Source organism: Belonocnema kinseyi, chromosome 3, assembly GCF_010883055.1.
Source record: "Belonocnema kinseyi isolate 2016_QV_RU_SX_M_011 chromosome 3, B_treatae_v1, whole genome shotgun sequence".
Classification (NCBI taxonomy): Eukaryota; Metazoa; Arthropoda; class Insecta; order Hymenoptera; family Cynipidae; genus Belonocnema; species Belonocnema kinseyi.
In genome coordinates, this window is record NC_046659.1 from 55,538,260 (window position 1) to 55,545,280 (window position 7,021).

General features: G+C 33.6%; 1 long non-coding RNA gene across 1 annotated transcript in view; it reads right to left on the minus strand.

The window, feature by feature from the left end:
- Window positions 1-3,218: 3,218 nt before the first annotated feature.
- Window positions 3,219-7,021, minus strand: part of LOC117169564 — an 8,820-nt gene continuing 5,017 nt past the window's right edge. Inside the window, exon 3 of the long non-coding RNA XR_004466679.1 lies at window positions 3,219-3,240. This is a non-coding gene — a long non-coding RNA (uncharacterized LOC117169564). The remainder of the gene's footprint in view (window positions 3,241-7,021) is intronic.

The window sequence follows — 7,021 nt, forward strand, 5'->3', positions numbered from 1 at the left end:
ACAGCTGTTTTGGATTGTTTTCAGATTTTTTCATCCTTGGTAGGCACATGCGTTCCATCCTGAAATGGAAGATTATTATTAATTCCATACTACTAGTTAGTAGTTTGTCTTAATTTATAAAACATACCGCCATCTTGCGAAGCAAGTGATTGTTGGGAAAGTTCAAGCTCGAACGTATCTCTGTATCCTGTACTTCTGAGTCGTCAAGAAAAGGTATCTGAAATCGTCCAAAATTTCGTTAGTAACTAATTGTATAAAACACCAGATTAATAACACATGCCAAAATGGTTTTGTTGTTGGAAAGTGGAGGGTCATTTCCGAAGTAATTTTTTCCGTAGAATATGAATCGGGGGTCAGAATTGGCCCCTTACGTCAGAATTTTAACATATTTAAGGTTATGTGCCCAAATAATAGCGTTTTTTGCTACTTTTGAGGTTATGCACATAAGATACAAATATTTTGGGGATTTTTCCTTTAGCTATAGCAGATAGTACTGCTCTTTCTCTTTAAGTTGAGAGTCGCAGAGTTCAATTACTATTTCTCTTTACCAAGTTACGCCAATTTCAAATTACGAGATATGTCCCATTATGTCTTGAGCATTTGCTTTAAATACCTTCAGGCAGACATTTTCTACCGGGTGCTTGCTCTTAAAAATGTGTACTTGGGGATGTTCGGGGTTGTTGATTACGAATCTAAAGTCGAGATATTAAAATTTTCAAGTGCTCAAGACATAATGGGACATATCTCGTAATTTCAAATTGGCTTAACTTGCCCGGTAATAAGCGTTGAATTCAGAAAAATTAAGAATTTGCACCCCTATGATTACGCGATTTTTCCTCCGTCTAAAAATCCCCCAACGGAAACAGGAAAAGTGCAAATCCTATTCCTCTCAATGGACTTAGTGAAATTTAACGAAAGCTTTTATTTAACCTATTTTTCATTATTAAATCTTTTTATAATTTATAAATTCGAAAAATATTCAAATTTATATTTATTTATATTCTAATAACTTATTCAAACGTCTTAAAAAATGCACCAAAGAAATCTATTCAAATGTGTGAATTAAAATAATTTTAACTGTAGAGGCAGAGTTGAATTGGTTAGAATTAAAATTTCAGAACTTAAATTCCGCATTAAGGAATTTCAAACAACTTATTACACATATTTCGTAAACTAATTAAAAGGAATTAAATAAAATCAAAATATGACCACTTCTGAGGAATAAAATATATCTCTGCGAGGTGTTTTACTGATACAATTAGAAAGAGTTTAATATATTAAAAACACGTTCTCTTTGGGAGAATAGAAAACCGTGTGGCGGTCGCTATGGAAATAGAAGTGAATAAGTTTCAGAGGTATCTCATTCTTATGGTGGCATTTTAGACAGATGGGAAAATCGCGTATTCAGAATAATAGAATAATCTTCACTTTTGCGCTGAAATCTGAAAACATTAGTTTTTCTCCATTCTACGCTTATTACCCGGTGGTATAGAAAAATGGTAATTGAACTCTGCGACTCTCAAATCAAAGAGAAAGAGCAGTATGCCATTTTTTTGGTACATAATATCCTAAAATCCTGACGTGATGGGCCAATTCTTACCCCGGATTCGGATTCTACGAAAAAAATTACTTCGGAAAAGACCCTTCACTTTCCAACAACTGACATGACCCCATTATTTGCAGGCCTGTGTAATGTATTCTCTTAAACAATCATATTTGGTGAAAGGGTTGTTAAGTTATTCACGGATTTGATGAAAATTGTATTGAACATGCAACTTTCATTTTTCATCCGATTAAATACAAATTTTTCTATTATTAAAAATAAATTTTAAAGATAATCATACCATCTTTTATGAAAGCTGATTTATTGTACAGAATTCCATTCTTTTCTCGACAGTAGGCTAATATGGATGGAACGAAAATAGTTGTGAATCGTCCCAAGAAATTTTTCGAAATTAAATTGCCACATATTAATTCGAAGTCTTGGTCAATTTGCAAAAAAAATAAAAATTAATTTTTATTTCCTATGAGAATGGTCACTATGCGATGGATGCTTTGAACCGTTGATATTTGACAAATATCCGGAATTGATGGAGACTCCACAAGAATCCAATCACGTCGATTATGAAATGTTTCAATTGAAATAATAATAAATAATTTTAATATCAAAGAAGCAATATAATTTAAAAGGTAGGAAAGTATATTTAGTACTTTTTTTTCAAAAGTTCCGGAGAAAGCATAATCTCTGGTTCTAAAAAAAAATTCTTTTTGGCAGATTCCGATTTTCTTCTCTGTGACGTTTTATATTTTTTCTTAGAAGGTGTTAAATGTTTCCGAATGTTTTAATATCTGTTCTCGATAAAACCTTTGTTTGTCCTAATGTCATAGTAATGTTCCTGAAAATCGGCATATATTTTACAACAGTTTTAATATAATTCTATTATAAATTAAAATCTTTTCATGAATTAAAGAAAGTTGCTTGTGCAAACTATTTCAAAATTAATTTTTCTAATATAAACAAGTGTAAATGCAATAAATAAACAATAAAACAAACAATTTTAAATGTAAATATGTAAATCTGAAAGTAAAATCTTATCAGAGACAAGAATCAATATTGCAGTAAATTCAATTTTGCAAATAAGGCAATCCTATAGTATCAGTCATGTATTCAATAGAACTTACGCATCCGTGAGTGCTGTTATTAACCTTTAAAGTCGGAAATTCGTTGATAATCGCTTTGGCTAACTCCCATTTCACCTCTTTAGGAGGATAACTGCAAGAAAAAAGAAAGAAGCTTTAGATTTGTGGCATTAATCAAGCAAAATGTAATTCTTTTAGAATCCTTTATTAAATTTATATAAATCATTCTAGTATATACTTGCTAATCATCTGGATAACTTATTGCTTCAGCGACTACTATGCGAATTAGTTCTTTCCTCTGGTCCTCTTCAAATGAATTTCCTCTGATGTCATCCAGAATTCGAATAACTTGCTTGTGATGTAAAAGCGTTCCTTCCACGCTTCCGTAACACTGTATAAGCAAATCGTTCGCGAAAATTAACTTTTAATTATCATGTAATGTAAGGAAAAGCAATTTGTCTATACTTACAGAAAATCCGCTGACTGGTGCTCTGTTTTTTCGTACGTTTTGAATTGTCGGCTTACTTGTCACGATCGGTAATACTTCCAATTCATTAAAAGAGGTTTCATATTCAGCTACTGTTAATTCTCCATCCTTATCTACAATACAATTTTAAACAAAAAAACATTTAAAATTTTCAAACGGATAGCTGTAAAACTGAATATCAATATATTATTAAAATTCAAAAAGTCCTTTAAATCGTCCTTCGTCAGGTCAAGGAACCCAGCTCCATTTAGTTTTTTTACTGCGAAAAATTTGTAGAAAACAGACGTTGATGGTGTACTTGTTGAAAACATAAAGACTTCGATTAAATAATAATTTGATATATCTATACATATATGTAATATTTCGTATAATACACATATGTAGCGTCATTGTAGTAAGATGTGTCGCAGACTGATGAGTATCTCATCAGAATTTGGCTATGTCCAGGAATTCATTGTTTTGTAGTGGGCAAGATCTTTTGTTGGTAGAAAAATTATTCCATCATTCCCCTTCCCAATTTCGATGGAATAAGCATTGAAGCCCTGGTCGAAATGAAGCGTGTCACAAGTTATCGTTCGAAGATAGACTTCAAACTTCCCCAAAATCAGTATCTTGGAAATAATTCCGAATAAAAGAAGGTCTCAACGTTTCTTCCATCAACATTACTTTTCCGCCTTCGCTTTTTACGAAATCCAACTCAACATCCCCAGCACACCACTAGGCACTTTGTACGTATTGTGATACTCTTATTAGAGTTTTCGGAATGTTCTGGAAGTTATGAACAACATAAGCACGTTATTTAGTTGGAGAATGCTTTGGTTCGTATCCCATGAAACAGTTATTTACCAGAGGCCCCATAGCTTCTATACGTTCCAGATAGTGGTCAATGTGGTGGAATTTATTAATGAAGTTTATGCCTGGGGAAAGTTTCTTGAATACCTGAAAAAATTCTCTAATTGTGTATCGCAGGTATGGCATAAGACTGTAGTCAGTTTTGGAGCTATCACGATTTCGAGTATACGCAATAGTAGAAGAATTAAATTCATATGACTATCATCTCGAGATACCTTTGCAGCCACTAAAAATGAGAAGGCGCGCAATAAGCACCACATTTGCATTGCCTTTTGGTTTAATGTATGGTCATTCACGTTGCGGAGTCCAGTTGTAGTAAAATTAGCTGATGGCTTGTTCTTTCTTTCTAATGGTCTATAATTAAAGGCTGCAATCTGTCCCTTGAAATAATCAAAGTCGAAAAAGCGTTCCTCGAATACAAAATGATTTATTACTAGCTTCAGCGCCATCGGACCTACACCAGAAAAAATATCGTGCATTACGTCAAATATTTTGTTTTTCGAAATATGAAAATACTTAGGCACATGCAAGTCACAATCACTGCGAACACCAGTTTCTGTACATATCCTTTGGACGTCAGCATCAGGGCATCTAAGCGCCGCAAGATACCTTTCAAATATTTCTTTAGTTCTTTATAATCCCGCGTGGCAGTTTCCTTCGTGCAGTTCTGCCCTACTTATTAAGCACATCCTTCAAAATTTATTTGCTGAAGATCCAAGCAAGCCAAATACCTCATGAACAGCTAAGGTATCCCCGAGAAAGCCGTAATCGTTGCGCGAAGAACAAAATCCTCTCCTGCGATAAAATTAGGGTTAAGACATTTATGACTGGCACATGCCGACAACTATTCATTACGCCTTTTGGAACGAACGTCTGACCTTCTTTGTCAAGCAAGCCGTCTGTAGGTTTGTCAAGAGGAATTTCCCTGGAATCTATGTATTGGCAGTGAGTTTGCAGAACAGCTATTAGCTGCTTCAACGACCGCGATCCATCAAAAGGGCTTTCGAGCTCAAAATGATGCATTAACTCTACATCATCCGGATCGTCGATGATTTCTCTATCGAAAAGAAAGTTCCAGACTTTTGACTGCAGGTGATGTACTGTACTTGATAGCAGTTCATCACACTCATCTATCATTTCAGATAAAGTACTTCCCATCAAGGATGGCTTTGCCTGCATTCTGCCAATCATTCTTACGACCGAGGAACGCAAATAAAATTCTTGGGCCTCATTTTCCGCACCCTCAGTAGGCATCGCAGCGTCAAATTCATCATCGCTCTCGTCATCCGCATTTTCCATGTTATCTATATGAAATAGTTCACAATGAAGCCTGTCTTCATTATTCGGTGGTACATGTGCTTCAGGGTCGATTACCACTGCTTCATCATACGAATGCGTTCTTCAAATGTGTTGTCGCATTGAATTGAAAAGTGCAAAACGTCTTTTGCAACCATCCTGTCCGCATGCAAAACCAGAAGAATTCTTTGTGTATTCATTGTGTATTATTATATATTTTTATATTTTATTATTATATAATATTATTATATTATTCATTGAGTATTCATTGTGATCCCAAGCCGAATTTGGAAATGTTGAGCTAATCCATTCAAACCTCTGTCAGTATACTGACTGCATATAAAACATCGTAACCTCTTTATTTTTGGAATTCCGTTATGGCAATAATTTAATTTAACATGGACAATTTTTACAATTCAAAGGTTGTTGGTCTGAACCTCTCGCCTCATAAGTAAATTCACTTATTTATTGAAAACATACTAGAGTTAAATATGTTTTATGGGCGTAAATACAATTTGACCATTGTTTTTACTAGTTTAAAACAGTAAGTGAATACAAAAAATGCATATAACAAAATATTTGGTTTAAGATATGCAAAAATATGAATTATAGGCTATCAGGAAATAAATTAGAATTCGAACGGGAAACAACTAATACAAATGAGGTCTAGCGGAGGTGGATTACTTCAGCCTATATCGGATCACCTTGAGTTACCCCTACATACAGAATAATTCTGTATTACCTGAGGTGACACCTGCCTGCATAGGATTGCTCCGAATTACATAGAATTATTTTAGATATCTCTTCCTAAACGATTAATTGACGAAAATTTACAAACAAAAAACAAAATTTTTGGATTTTCGACTACTAAAACGGTACATCTAAAATGGTACATCTGCCAACTTTCTACCAAAAGTGGAATAGTTAAATTTTCAATTACAAAATTTGTTTTTCATAAAAGAAAGAACGAATTTTCAACATAATACTTCAATTTCCAAGTAAAGAGATAAATTTTCAACCAAATAGTTGATAAGTAGTAGAATTTCTAACAACAAAAATGAAATTTCAACCAAAAGGATTAATTTTCTTCCAAAAAATACCAGTTTTAAAGAAAATACATAAATTTTCAGAGAAATAGTTATTTTTTGATTATAAAGGAATAGAACAACTAAATTTGTACTAAGATTGTAATTTTAAATAAAATTAAAAATAATCATAATTATTACATTTCCACCAATGTCAATTTCTAAGGCAGAAGATTAATTGCCTACCAAAAATGATGAGTTTTTATTCGAAAACATGAAATTACAAACGAACAGTTAAATTTTACTGTCAAAAAGATCATTTTTAATCGAAAGTGAATAGTTAAATTTACAGTTTAAGAAATGGCTAGGGCCTAGGGCGCGCGACGGTTGAATCTCGCGCTACGCGCTCGAACATAATTACACCTCACGCTTCGCGCTCGGATATTTATTCTTTGCATTTGGAATGCTTGAAAAAAACTTTATTAAAAAGATCTCTTTTAGATGATGGCAGTATTTGTATGCGTTTTCATATTCTGAATTGTCTACTTAATTATGTATGGGGTCGTCCACAAATTACGAGACGCAAAATTCGGCCTTTTTTGCCCACCCCCTGCGTGATAAACTGTGACGGTAGCTCCGGCCCCCCTTCATAATTGCGTGACACTTCTTATGACCCCCCCCCTGTGAAAATAAAAAAATTCAAGGATATAAAGTTCAATAA